Source organism: Engystomops pustulosus, chromosome 4, assembly GCF_040894005.1.
Source record: "Engystomops pustulosus chromosome 4, aEngPut4.maternal, whole genome shotgun sequence".
Lineage (NCBI taxonomy): Eukaryota > Metazoa > Chordata > Amphibia > Anura > Leptodactylidae > Engystomops > Engystomops pustulosus.
Genome location: NC_092414.1, coordinates 129206134 through 129222157, shown reverse-complemented (window position 1 = coordinate 129222157; position 16024 = coordinate 129206134).

Below are 16024 nucleotides of genomic sequence, written 5' to 3'. Positions count from 1 at the left end.
TTGTAATGTCTAAATACAGTCTGTCTACCATGTCAATAAATGTTTAAGTTAATTTTTCATAACCCTTTTTTTATATTATGATTTCATTGGGATTGTACAGGCAAACAATCAATGAAACAGTTAATAGATATTTAACAACACTATAGATACAAGTCATAGAGATATGTCACAGGTAAAGCAGGAATTTGTGAAATAAAATTCCACCAACTGCTGGTTTTATGGATGGGACAAGCTTATTTATTGTCTGAGGCAGACGTTTAATAATTTAACACACCATTCTTTTGCCTTTAGTCTTTTTAGCAATCCCTAAATCTTTTATTGACTATATGTACTACACTTTACTTATCACCCCAATGTATCTTACACAGTTCCAAAAATAGGACAGGCTGGCCACCCAGCCATTTATCTATTGTATAGTCTTCTTGCTTTTGTGGTCTTCTCTGAGCTTCATTTTTCTCTCTGAATGTGTGTGTGTGTTAGTAAATAAACAACATTTAAGGGAACCTACCACCACAAATCTACCTATAAAGGTAGATCGGGTGGTAGGTGGATCAATGGGACTTGAGGATAGCCCTTTTAAGGGCTAATCCTCACATCCCTGCACTTTTTTAGTAACTTTTATTTGACTTTTATGCTAATTTTCTTATGCGGCTACTGGGATGTGGAGTAGCCGCATCTGAGGTTACACGAGGCGGCTACTCCACGCCCCAGTAGCCACTTTACCCCTCCTACTCACCATCTTCGGCGCGCAGCTGCTCGTAGCTGCGCGCCCTCGTCCGACGATCCTGCAGTCTGCGCATGCGCAGAACAGCAGGCCCGCGCCTGTGCAGCCCCGGCTTTGGAGCAGTGACCGTGCAGGCGCGGGCCTGCTGTTCTGCGCATGCGCAGACTTCAGGATCGTTGGACGAGGGTGTGCAGCTACGAGCAGCTGCGCGCCGAAGATGGTGAGTAGGAGGGGTAAAGTGGCTACCGGGGCATGGAGTAGCCGCCTCGTGTAACCTCAGATGCAGCTACTCCACGCCCAAGTAGCCGCATAAGAAAATTAGCATAAAAGTCAAATAAAAGTTACTAAAAAAGTGCGGGGTTGTGAGGATTAGCCCTTAAAAGGGCTCTCCTCACGTCCCATTGATCCACCTCCCACCCGATCTACCTTTATAGGAAGATTTGTGGTGGTAGGTTCCCTTTAAACATGTATGAGCAATCTGAACAGCTACAATGGTAGCTAAACACTGTAATTAGTATGGTTGTATCCCGTTTATCTAATTAATGTATATGGCTACTCCTTGTCATATTAGCAGAGTTGCCCAATGTTCATTTCATGATATAGCTACATTAATGGTTTGTTAAATGTATTTTTTCACAGACTGCTTATGTAATGATGAAGTGTACAGATCACACTGACTCCTTACTCTGGTTTTGTATAACGGATTACTAGCGAAACTTGCTGTGGAGCAGGGGTATTCTAGTTGAATAGTCAATTCCCAAGTCTTGCCAGTAAGAGGGATAAACAGAAGAAAATCCTTCTCTGCAGATAATGCTATGTTTTTAGTTTATGTAAATGGACCACTTATTTTGCTCCACTCAGATATTTTTCTATCTATCTATCTATCTATCTATCTATCTATCTATCTATCTATCTATCTATCTATCTATGTATAGAAAGTCCAAGCAGCACATTCAATATACTATACGGGTGGGTGCAAGCTTCAGGACCTCCAGCGATAACCAAAAGGAAATTGCGCAGCACACCAGGTTAAGTGGTAAAAAAGTATTCTTCCTCTTTATTCCATATTCAATAACGACAGCGACGTTTGGGCTACTTGTAGTCGAAACGTCGCTGTCGTTATTGAATATGGAATAAAGAGGAAGAACACTTTTTTACCACTTAACCTGGTGTGCTGCACAATTTTCTTTTGTTTATCCATCTATATCTATCTCACATCTATCTACATCTATCTATTTCATATCTATCTAACAGGCAGAGTGAACAGCTTACCTGAACGAGGAGTATTTTCTGCACATATCTCAGGACCCAGTCAACTGAGTGGTGGTGACTATGAGGCCTGTGTAAAATGGAAGGTAGCTTTTGGAGCGTGAGAGGGCAGCAGGAGTCATTGTCCCATGTTGTATGCCTATATTATGGTATGGTATTGTGCCTTCCAGTCACATTGAGGGAAAAAACAAGGTGTTGAGTCTCAACCTGAACATTGTGGTTCGGGCCACTCAGAGTCATCACTAGCCCTGGTAGTTGAGAGGCTTTATTCATATAAAAACATACATGCTTTGAAATACACCTTTTTGAAGGTATAAGACATTTTCTATGAGAGTGTATGCTGAACTTACAGCCCAATCAAGTGTATATCAAAGATCCGTTTTTGCTATTCTCCTGTAAAAGTGAAATTAGTATATTTTTCTTTTACTTAAACTAGTGGTGCACAACCTTTTACGGTTGGAGGACCTCATTGACAAACTGTGGAACTATAAGTGGTTGTAGTTGTAACCACCACCAAAGAAATACCACAGAATAGCACAAAATGACACCCCAGAAATGTTACATGGCACAGTGCAGCACAATAACCTCCCCAGAAGCTCCAAACAAATAACACAGTGCTACACAAGATAGCTCCCGTGCAGAATCAGATGCATACTGCAGTGGATTACAAAAGCTACCTCATTGTTATTTGTATTAATACATTTATCAAATGATAAATGGCCGTACAGTCCTGCATATAAATAATAATTCAGAACCCAAAGCAAAAGTTAATTCTAAATTTAGATTGTATTCCAGCTTCCCACTACAATGCAGCACAATAATAAATTATTGCAACACAGAAAATGGGTGTCAATCTCTGCAGTAAATTTTTGTAGCGAATCTCAACTTTTCCATGCCAAAGAGGCAAAATCAGTGAAAATCTACTGCATTTCCTAAATAAAATCTGCAACATAAGAAGACTAAATATAGTAAAAAGTAGAAAAAATACACTTCTCAGATTTCTAGCAGCAAACTCGTTGTCTTTTTGTTATTTGTTCCCTTGCTCTTAAATACAACAGGGAATTGCATACGTATTGATAGGCCAGACTGATGTAATGAATGCAGGGCTGAGCTGTGCTTGACATTCTCTCTGAGCTCTCTTGTGGTGATGTGACAAAACACACGTACTATGCTTATTCTACATCAGGGGAATTTCGTCTGGGAGAAGCTGTGAGGAGTTGGCCTGCATTTAAATGACATAATTCAAGTGCCTCTTTTTTATTCATTCACTGACTAAACAGTTTTCTTGAGAATTTATCTGGAATTTTAACCTTTCAATTATAAAAATAATATTACAAATATATATTTTTTAATGCTCATATTTAGCCTTTCATAGGAATCTTAGTTCATCATTTCACTTTTAAAAATAGTATTTGTGGATCATTTGGTTATAAAATTTTCTTCAAGAACCCCATACTGTAATAACAACATGAGTTTCTTGTAACCATGCCTGAATGGATCAACCACAGTTGATTTCTATGGGACTGGATATAGCTGAGAAAAGATCAGAGCTATTTCTTGCAGTGTGCCTGTTGCTTCATTCAGAGAGGGGCACAAGGAGCTTAATTATCTCAATTCTCTTTATTAGTAAGGGTCCTACTGTCCGGGGGCCCCTGCGACCCATGTCTTGGGTTACAGGCGCACCCGTGTTCCTTTGTGTGCCCCTTCATGCCAGTGCCAGCTTCACTCACCTGTCCTTGTTCCAGCAGAGGTCCCCGCCTCATAGGGAGCGTATGTGATGGCTCTCTCACATTTAAAGGGCCAATGCGCTGATGATTGGTGCTGTTGAATTGACGGCCCCTTCCTGTGTCCTTGAGCCTCTTGCCTTAGAAAAAGCTTATCTCCTATTTCCCTGTGCATTTATAGGGATTTCCTGTTGTGATTTCGATTCCGTTCCTGCCTTTGTCTGTCCTGACATCTACCCTGTCTATGACTCTGTCTTAGCCTTACAATTCTGTAACACACCTTGGCCACCACAGTGAACAAAGTCGTTCCTGTGGAGCGACCTGGTGGTATCTTGCTGCACCAAGTCAAACCTGCTTTGCGGCGGGGTCTGGTGAAAACTGGGTAGCACTCTGCTTCCAGGTGTCGGCTTAGCTCATTGCTTGCGGTGCTTCAGTGGGTACACTAGCCCTGATCCTGACACCCACCAGTTTGACGTCCATCAATCTACAACTTATGTCTTTCCTAGAAATGGATATAAGCTTTATTTGTGGGAAAATCCTTCAAGTTTTGCCACAACTTGTTTCAAAACAAAGATGATGCTCTCATTAAAAATTCTATGGGAGGGATGTTAAATTAAATGCTCATGATAAATTGTCAATTTGCCAACATGTTTGTAGTTAAGCTGTGAACCATTAACGATGCAGGCTTATAACTTACATGCTTATCAAAATGCAATTTTAGGACCACTTAATATAAATCAACATAAACCATAGAGGTGGGTAATGTACTGTGAAAATGACTTGTTTATTTACAGAGCTTTCATGCACTGATAATACGTTGTCATGCTGATACATGTATTGACATGTATTTTGTTACTAGAGCTGGACCTGTGATGCACCACGTCAGCTCATTCACATTACAACTCCATCAGCCTAATACACTATGGACTGTATGCTACAGCTGTGTGAACATCAACATTTTAAAGCCATTAAAGCATAACTGTAAAATTATAATGATTTTAACAAATTAATATATTTGATTCCCCTTTTAAAAACAAACAGAACGAGGCCTACTTTGTGCTGCTCACCCTTTTCTTTCACCCTTGCTCACCCTTTTCTTTCCAAAGTTATGGCATTTTCTGTTCTGAAAGTGTTTGACAAAAATTTTCGGACCAGAGGTGAAGAGGGTGGAAACTAATGTCTGCTCGTCTATGCCCACAAGCTGAGGCCAGTTAGCTTGCCCACAGGTCCCATGATGCCTTGTGTTCTCTATCAAAGTAATTTAGCATTAAATCCATTTAGTTTCCCACAAGTAAATCCACTGTGCACATACAGGATGTACATGGTGACCAGCCTGGCAGCTTCCATCCCATGGAGGAGCAGGGGACATGTACAATACATACAGGATGTATATGGTGACTAACCTGGCAGCTTCTATCACATGGAGGAGGAGGGAACATGTAATAAGTTGAAGAAATCCAAGTACACCAGTTAAGAGACAGACAGCTAAAGTTCTGTAGAATCACAGATTGGGATGGAGAGACTGGTAGGGAATAGGGGAGATCTTGTACCTCACTATTCTGTGCAGGAGACATCTGTATCCACAGTCTTGAAAACATCCTGTATGTAGCTCTGCTACATACACAGAGAGCTCTGTCACATGACCTCTTTCCCTGTTTGCAGGGAGCCGCAGAACCCTTCCCTCCCAGGAGTCCATAGAGTTTGTTTATACTACGGACTTCAGGGCTGGTCAGCACAGACAGAGGAAACAACTACTGCAGCACTGAGATAATCTGAGGTATATGCTGTATATGGGTTACAAAGATAATAGGCAAAGTTGTTTTAACCCCTTCGCAGGCCGAGCCCTCTCCATAGCCGGTAAGTCTTTGCTGCATATTGCAACAAAGTCTTACCGGTAACACCCGCGATTGGTGCTAGCACAGATCGCGGGTGTTTTCACCTTGATCGCTAATTGCACATTGTAATGCATGGGGAGTAAAATCCACATATACTGCCATACAGTAGTATGGCGGTATATGATAGGATGAATCAGACTACCTAGGGTTAGAGTACCCTAGGGAGTCTGAAAAATAAAAGTAAAAATAAAAAAAAGTTAAAAAAAAAAATTATAATAAAAAAACCTAAAAATTCAAATCACCCCCCTTTCCCTAGAACTGATATAAATATAAATAAACAGTAAAAATCATAAACACATTAGGTATCGCCGCATCTGAAAATGCCTGATCTATCAAAATATAATAAAGTTTTTTCACTGCGTTTAACCCCGTAACGGAAAATAGTGTCCAAAGTCGAAAGTTTTTTGCCATTTTGAAAAATATAAAAAAATTCATAAAAAGTGATCAAAAGGTCGCACAGTCCCAAAAATTATAGCAATGAAAACGCCATCAGAATTTGCAAAAAATGACATAACCCACAGCTCCGTACACCAAAGTATGAAAAAGTTATTGGCGCCAGAAGATGGCAAAATAAAAAAAAAAAATTTGTACAGGAGGTTTTAATTTTTTTAAATGTATGAAAACATTATAAAACCTATACAAATTTGGTATCCACGTAATCGTACCAACCCAAAGAATAAAGTAGACATGTCATTTGGGACGCAGAGTGAAAGCTGTAAAATCCAAGCCCACAAGAAAACGTCGCGAATGTGGTTTTTAACCATTTTCATGCATTTGGAATTTTTTTCCCGCTTCCCGGTACACGCCATGGAATATTAAATGAAGTGCAAAATAAGCCATAACACAGCCCTTTATGTGGAAAAATAAAAAAGTTAAAGATTTTTGAAGTTGGTGACTGAAAAATGGAAGTGAAAAAACTAAAAAAGGCCAAGTCGTTAAGGGGTTAAATCCCAAGAGCTATTGATTTGTGGAAACAAATACACATACAAATACTGGTCAACTGCCTGCAGTAACCTGCATTTCTGTAACTAGCCTGAACAACAGCTCTAATGAATTGATGTTAAATGGGAGTATATGCTACTGCAGATCTGATATGGATTGTCATAGAAAAGGTATAAGATGTTACTAGTGGATGAATTGTACAAGTATTACTGCAGGTATGACTGGGGCAATTGGCTACATATCACTGCAACAATGATATAGGTACCATAGGTCCGTTAGTATCAACGTGAAAAATAATTAATCTATGATACATAAATCCAGTGTAAAAGAGCGCAATGATCAAGTACATTGTGCGCTGCATACGGATGATGATTCCAAACTTCTTATGTAAGATAGTAATTTTCCAGAGCCTGTGCTGGCAGCCACGGGATTTACATGCCCTGATTTGCATGACCCAGATTGTATCTCGTGACATTTGTAATGATATGATGAGTTGGTGTAATCCGCTGAAATGTGTGTGTGAATCCATGTTTCTATTTTAAGAACAGACCCTGCATGTAGTTAATGAAGACAAAAAAATTTTATATTTTACATGATTATATATTTCCTAATGGAGGAAAGGGGGGGGCATAAAGAATACATTTGTCTATTTTTGTTACAATTTTTTTACTAGTTGCAAAATACACTTGCAACATTAGACTTGTGTTCACATTTGCCTCTCATGCCTCCTGCTTATAACAGAATGCACAACACTGTGATGCTGCATAATGTAAAGGCATTTCATCAATCTAATATATAAAGCTGAGTGTATGTGTGTGTGTATGTCCGCTAAAGAAATCTGCACCGTCGCATTTACAGTCAACAAATTTCTCTGTGACTCAGAGAAAGTCATAGACTAGGTTTTGAGCCGAAATTTTGACACACATGATATTAATTTGTAAGAGTCCCTACAGTTAGGGCCAGAAATATTTGGACAGTGACACAATTTTCACAACAGAATTCAAGTGCAGATTGTAACGTTTAATTTGAAGGGTTGAACAAAAATATCTGATAGAAAATGTAGGACTTGTACACATTTCTTTACAAACACTCCACATTTTAGGAGCTCAAAAGAAATTGGACAAATAAACATAACCCAAACAAAATATTTTTATTTTCAATATTTTGTTGCGAATCCTTTGGAGGTAATCACTGCTTTAAGTCTGGAACCCATGGACATCACCAAACGCTGGGTTTCCTCATTCTTAATGCTTTGCCAGGCCTTTACAGCCGCAGCCTTCAGGTCTTGCTTGTTTGTGGGTCTTTCCGTCTTAAGTCTGGATTTGAGCAAGTGAAATGCATGCTCAATTGGGTTAAGATCTGGTGATTGACTTGGCCATTGCAGAATGTTCCACTTTTTTGCACTCATGAACTCCTGGGTAGCTTTGGCTGTATGCTTGAGGTCATTGTCCATGTGTACTATGAAGTGCTGTCCGATCAACTTTGCAGCATTTGGCTGAATCTGGGCTGAAAGTATATCCCGGTACACTTCAGAATTCATCCGGCTACTCTTGTCTGCTGTTATGTCATCAATAAACACAAGTGACCCAGTGCCATTGAAAGCCATGCATGCCCGTGCCATCACGTTGCCTCCACCATGTTTTACAGAGTATGTGGTGTGCCTTGGATCATGTGCCGTTCCCTTTCTTCTCCAAACTTTTTTCTTCCCATCATTCTGGTACAGGTTGATCTTTGTCTCATCTGTCCATAGAATACTTTTCCAGAACTGAGCTGGCTTCTTGAGGTGTTTTTCGGCAAATTTAACTCTGGCCTGACAATTTTTGGAATTGATGAATGGTTTGCATCTTGATGTGAACCCTTTGTATTTACTTTCATGGAGTCTTCTCCTTACTGTTGACTTGGAGACAGATACACCTACTTCACTGAGAGTGTTCTGGACTTCAGTTGATGTTGTGAACGGGTTCTTCTTCACCTCCCCTTGAGAAAGCTAACTGTGTCGGGGTGTACAGCGTGTGCCTTTTTACTGGTTTAGGTAACTATACTAGCTCCATATGAGGTATAAAGTTTCTCTGTTTATGTGACTTTTATTTAGGTTCTTGTCTGACACCATGTGGTATACACCAGTTTTTACTTTTTCAACTGATTTATGACTCTACAATTTCTTGGCACTCTCTGTTTTTAACTTGTATTGTTGTTGTTGCATTGCCGTCTATTTTCTGATACCAAAGAAAGTATGCGACGATCATCCACCACTGTTGTCATCCGTGGACGCACAGGCCTTTTTGAGTTCCCAAGCTCACGAGTCAATTCCTTTTTTCTCAGAATGTACCCGACTGTTGATTTTGCTACTCCAAGCATGTCTGCTATCTCTCTGATGGATTTTTTCTTTTTTTTCAGCCTCAGGATGTTCTGTTTCACCTCAATTGAGAGTTCCTTTGACCGACTGCTAACAAATGCAAAACCACACACCTGGAATCAACCCCAGACCTTTTAACTACTTCATTGATTACAGGTTAACGAGGGAGACGCCTTCAGAGTTAATTGCAGCCCTTAGAGTCCATTGTCCAATTACTTTTGGTCCCTTGAAAAAGAGGAGGCTATGCAATACAGAGCTATGATTCCTAAACCCTTTCTCCGATTTGGATGTGGAAACTCTCATATTGCAGCTGGGAGTGTGCACTTTCAGCCCATATTATATATATAATTGTATTTCTGAACATGTTTTTGTAAACAGCTAAAATAACAAAACTTGTGTCACTGTCCAAATATTTCTGGCCCTAACTGTATATAGTCACGTGAATGCATATTGGCATCACTGCCAAGGCCACAAGCAGGCTGCAGAACATTTTCACATATGGTTGGTGGAATGTAGAATTAACACAGAAAGCGCTGGACCAATGTTCCCAGGAGTACTGAACCCTTTAAAATGGGCACTACTGCACTACAGCAGATTAATACTAAACTGTAATATTTAAATATAAAGCATCCAGACATACATTGGATTTAGAGAAATAGAGTAACACGTCATCCAGATCTAGTGTGCGAATGTTAATGTCTACATAGGCTGGGGCCAATCACATATTTGTTATTTTTATACCCCCTCTGGCAAGAAAAATTGTATCCCAGACACCCCCTTTAAGGCAGCTAATTGATAACAATAAACTTCCCTCCCCAACACCCAAATATGCTCATGAGGCCTTTCGCAACCTCATGGTGGCGGCCGCCCCTCGGTATTCGGTCCCTAGCTGCCACTACTTTTTCCGATGTGCCGTCCCAGCCCTGCACCAGCACATGTCAGACAACATCATGCGTGCCATGACCAACGCCGTTTCTGCCACCCTGACCAACGCCGTTTCTGACAAGGTCCACCTAACCACATTGGGTTAACTTGGTGGAGGCTGGGACCGAGTCTGACCCTGGGGCCGCTCATATACTGGCGATGCCGAGGATTGGGGGGCCTACCTCGGTCCTCTGTTTAAAAAAAATTCTGAAAACTTTTTTGGACTGTCATCCCCATGCTGTTGCCCATAATTTTGGCATAATGGTGCGATTAGGCAGCCTCAGAGGCATCCATGCATGCTGCCCCTGCTGTTTCCTGTCCATTTCCGTGGAGTTTCCATAATTTTCTGAGGTTTCCAGGTTTTTGGCCAAGCTTCCCTGTGCAGAGCCTTGGTCCCCTTGAAAAATGTTTGAGTCTCCCATTGACTTTAATGGGGCTCGTTATTCGAAACGAGCACTCGAGCATCGGAAAACGTTTGACTCGAGTAACGAGCACCCGAGCATTTTAGTGCTCGCTCATCTCTATTTACAACACTATTCGCAACATCCATTACTAAATTATTTTAACAGCAAAAATAACATAGCGTAACGCTATTTTTACTGTTATAAATGAATGCATAACAGAAGGGAAAGTTTCTTAACTGCAAGTCAATGAGAACTGATGGTAAGTGGAAAGTCTTTCATTTTCTAACAGCTCTAGGCATAGGTTATTCTATTCCTTTACAGAACCAAGAGCAATGGTGTGCACTTAGCCTAACATGCAGTTACAGTTCTGTTCCCATACATTTCATGAATGGCAGACCTTGTAACTCTGTCATTGCATTTTCCTTCAGTTGCCACTAGGGAGAGCTCAGTCCCACAAGATTTTAGGCAGCTTTATTCATTCATATGTATTGAGCTCCTCCTAGTGGTAACAAGTATAATCACTAAGAGCATTAGAGAGGAGAATTAGAAGGATATTTACACCCATCTGATGTCTATATGTACAATAAATACATAAAACATATGGGCCCACATTTATCAAAACTAATGCAGTCTGTGCAGTTTGAAAACAAAAAGGGTATGGCAAGTGGTACAACAAAATTTACCTACAATGTAACTTTTAATGCATTCTTATTAAAACGGGAATCATCATCACATATAGCAAATATCTATTTAAAACCTAGGCAACGTCCCAAAAATATAGTATCAATTTTGATAGGACAAATACAGTTTAGTAAGACACCTCCTACCGTGGTTCAGACGATATATTTCTCGCTCACAGTTGTGGTAACTATTGGGTATAGGTAATGGAGTCAATGTAACAGGGTGTGGCGATTATCATGTCCCTCTTTTTCACCCCAAAATAACTTACGCCTTTACAATGGCAGTCTCAAGACTAGCCCTAAGTAGATTTCAGATGCCCTCCTCCCATAACATCTCCCTGATGCTCCCTTATCTGTGTGAACAGACTCCTCAGAGGGAACATGTGCAGGATTCATTTATGAAGGGTTCATGCAGGCTGTCAGCTCACTCTTTGTGTAAGCCCACAGTGGTGGACATGAGCTGCTGTGTGGTTAACAGCCTGGGCGTCCTGTAGCACTTTGCCTGTGGAGTGTGCAGAGAGTGCCATATTTGGCCACGGTCTTCATTAATCTGGTACCCCCTGCACTGCTCTTTTTTGGTGCACTCTGTTCATGCTGCAGAATTGTGGCAGAATTGTGTAGAAAACTTCAGCTAAGCATTAACATGGCCTTTTTGGTGCACATGGCCAGCCGCGACACAAAACTGGGGCAAACATTTTATAAATACATGTGCAGGCAGTTTGAATGTTCTTTTCAGTGCAAATTCCAACAGAAAACTGGTGCAAACACTTTAATAGTTGTGGGCCATGGTGTTTAGCAGCGGAATAGTTATGGTCGTAAAAAATGTGGGTGCAAAACCCCAATGCAAATGTATCAAATTCTCCATCTGGCAACTCCAGGTGAACTCCTGATTGCCTTGTGGAGTGAAAACGCAGCTGTCATCATGGCGAGACCAAGGCCTCTACCTCTTGATGAGGAACTGGAGTTCCTCAAGGCCTTTGAGGCTGTGATCCTTGTGGCAGCGTACCCCATGCAGAGGCCATTTACTGCTCACCCGCTGCATCGAGGCAGGACTCTAGCCTCCATCATGGACACTTACCTCCAGCCTGTGACGTCACGTGTGTCTTTATCTCGTACTGAATTCCTCAGCTGCCAGCATTCTCTGCGATAAGCCTAAAATGGAGGACAATCCTCCACAGCCATCTTCTCAATCCAGTTCCACCCCTACAGGGGACCCTCTCCACTATCGATGCCCTGGTTCCATATGCTCTGGAGGGTTTTCATTTTTGCTTGGGGAATCTGCCATCACCAGTTCAAGCGGCATGAAAACCGGTATTTCCCTGGGCTCCTTCCACCATGGAGGCTATTCGAAAAAACCCGACCACTCCGTCAGCTGTCGCTGATGAGCCTGTGGAGTATTCAGAACCACCTGCCAAGAGCTCAATGCTGTCTGGGGAGAACGCCCTGATAGCTACGGAGGTCACCACCAGGAGTTTAACAGCGCCCTCAACAGCTGCAGGTCAGTCCAGGAATAACACTCCTCCATCTGTCAGCAATGGAGAAGTATCTATAAGTCATCATGCCCTCTACAGTGCCTCTAGCCACTGAAGGTCAGTTAGAGAATTTTTTTTTTTTACCATTATTTCAGATCCTCCAGGGTAATTTAACCCTGCAGGGTCCTCCGAAGATGTCACAGGGGGTGGCTATTGGCCATCCAAGATGGCGGCACCCATGTAAAGGTAAGTTGGGTGCTGCAGTCGGGTTAAACCAGCACCAACCGCGGCAGTAACAGGCAGGTGTCAGCTGTATTATACAGCCGTCACCCGCTGTGTATGGAGAGAGCTCAACTTGTGAGCTCTCTCCATACACCCTCGCAGCACGAGGGCGATATAGTACGTCCTTGGTCGCGAAGGTGTTAATTCAATTTTTCCTGACAAATAGTGAGAGGGGAAGTTCCATCCATTTATTTTAGTCTCATACTATGTTCTCAAATAATAACTTATATATCTTAGTGACATCACTATCTACTTTTACCCCCAGGTACCTAAAATTATCCTTAACAATTTTCAAACCCCATTCTTTATTCCATGGAGCTTGGTCTTAATGGTGAAAATGGACTTGGCCCTTAAAAAATAGCAAATAGACCCCTGTTTTAGGACAAATGTACAGGCAGTCCCCGGGTTACATACAAGATAGGATCCAGAGGTTTGTTCTTAAGTTGAATTTGTATGTAAGTCGAAACTGTATACTTTATAATTGTAGATCCAGACAAAAAATTTTTGACCCCAGTGACAATTGGAGTTTAAACATTTTTTGCTGTAATGGGACCAAGGATTATCAATAAAGCTTCATTACAGACACCTTACAGTTGATCAATGCTGCCTGGGACTATAGTAAAGCATCCAGAGAACTTCACCAGAGGTCAGAGGGGTCTGTCTGTAACTATGGGTTGTCTGTAAGTCGGGTGTCCTTATGTAGGGGACCACCTGTATTTGTTTCATTAAGTAATGTAAAGCCATAATGTGACATCTAGTGGCCGACAAAGACAATGCAGCACTTCTATGTTGGGATTTACAAATCATCACTTTCCCTCTGTTAACTTGGTAGTAACCAGAACTTTGTACAAGAATATATCTACTGTAACTATATAAGTACTATAATACAAACATGTGCAAGCAGTTTGTACATCAAAGAATGTGCAAAATCTGACAAAAAACTAGTGCAGGGATTTTAGTAAATGTGGGCCACAATATTTGTAAAATGACGCACTGAAATGTGCACAGATTTTATACTTATACACATATGCATTAATACATTCTTACACACATGTATAAACTCATATGAAGACATTTATGTACTCATGTATATATATTTATACACTTGTACATTATTTACAAACTCATAAAGTATATACACACTGTATGTACACATCCATAAATTTATACACACATACGGTATACACACACACACTCTATTTAGTACATATGCATTATAAACACATAGGGGGTTATTTATCATACGCTGTGTCAGTATATCTGGCGCAACCAGATGCATCAAGAAGTTTCGGCCTCTTGATGTATCCAGCGTGGTCCCAAACATAGTTTATAAACGTAGATGACAATTTTTCACATGTGAAAACCCATACTATTCCCTAGTCCTAGTCCTAGGACCCATACTATTCTTTACGGTGAAACTGCGAATAGCTCAGTAAATCAGTTATGGTCCTAGTGTGTAGACGTGAAAACAGGAACGCCCTCTGCCGGGCCCACTCCTCAACGACTGTGGCCACGGGCGAGTCAGAGACTCCAGGGTCCTACAAAACATCATATTACAAGCCAATCTGCGTGATGTACCGTATATACTGTATATACTACATGTACCGTATATACTAGAGTATAAGCTGACTTGAAGATAAGCGGAGGTACCTAATAACACAAAAAACTGGGAAAACCTATTGACTCGTGTATAAGCCTAGGGTGGAAAATGCATTGGTCAGAGCCTCCAGCCAATATATAGCCAGCTAGTCCCTCTCCCCAGTTGGTTGACACTTTTGTAGAAGTGATTGGGGATGGGTTGGGATACTGAGACTCTAGGGGTGATTCTTAGCCAGGCCGTGACTGGGGTCCCAGTATTTCCCCATGATAGTGGCCCTGGTTGAATCTATTATACAGTCACCACTAGTAAATGATCCTGGAGCATAACAATCCTCTAGGTCAGGGGTCAGGAACCTTTTTGGCTGAGAGAGCCATGAACGCCACATATTTTAAAATGTTATTCCGTAAGAGCCGTACCATATGCACATGCCCCCAGTAGATAGGTAGTCACAGTGTCACGGGTGCCTCTGCAATCTAGGTCTCGGATCGCAGGCACACCCCGTGACCGTTTTCGTGGCGGCACCTCCTTTCCGAGCTCACTCAACGCACCACTTTCTGGCTCCCGTTCCAGCTGGCCAGCGTGCACATGGCGGCACTCTCAGATTTAAAGGGCCAGTGCGCTGCTAATTGGTGCTCCGACTTCCGGGGTTCCTATAAAGACCGGTGGCTCCCAGCATTCCCCGTGAAATCTTAGTGCTTCATGCCTATGTGGAAGCTTTCCACAGTGTTTCCTTCTCAAGTGTTGACATCCCATTAAGACCCCAGACCCGTTACTGATTCTGCTCCTTCGCTGCCAGCCCTGATCTCTTGCTTCGTCCCCGACCTCGCATCATTGCCGCCTGCCTTGACCGTCTGTCTGTTCATGACCACGAGACTGCCTAGTGATCCTGTCCCTTGACCTTGGCTGCCACCATGGACAAGTCGGGCTGTGGAATGACCTGGTTGTTCACACTCTAGCAAACACCATCCTGCTTTGCGGCGGGCTCTGGTGAAGACCGGGTGCCACTTAGATTCCGGTCCCAGGGTGGTCCAGCGTTCCCTGCAGCCAGCTCCTGGTCGCTCCCACGCTTTTCTCTTTGACCAAGGTTTAACAGATGGCGCCGATGATGCCTGGGTCGTACAAAGGACGTAGGCAGCGGTAACATCGCTGCCTGTGTCCAGTGACAAACCGCAGCCATCACTATGTATTAAAGATCTGTCTGAGAGCCAGATGCAGCCAACAAAAGAGCCACATCTGGCTCCCAAGCCATAGGTTGCCTAAATAGTGGTGTAGAGAAAATTATGACACTGTTTACTCAGGTCACCTTTGTCACATGACATTAATTGCTGATGTTGAGAAGGCATGGGGAGCTGCTGGATTCAGCCTGAGGAAGCTACGCCCCGTCTGACTAGCTCTAGAAGTGGGTATATGCAAGGCAAGATTATTAAGTCGATTTTATGGGTTTCTGAGAGAAACAAGATTTAGCTAAAAGAAGGGTGTCAGTTAGTTAATAGGGCTCTATGGGAACACTAGCTGTAGTTGGGAAAAATGTGGTGACAGATTCCCTTTAAAGACCTTCCTTAGCTCATGTTGGTTCAGGCAACTGTCCTGTTATTGCAGCCCTTACTATCCCAGTTTTACAGACATATTTGGGCATTACAATTTAGGTTCCTGTTGATTTCTCATGCACTGTAGCAGACAGACTGCTTCCACTCATCTGACAGTAAAGAGCCAAAATGATGACACTGTTTACTCAGGAGAGGCTACAGAATA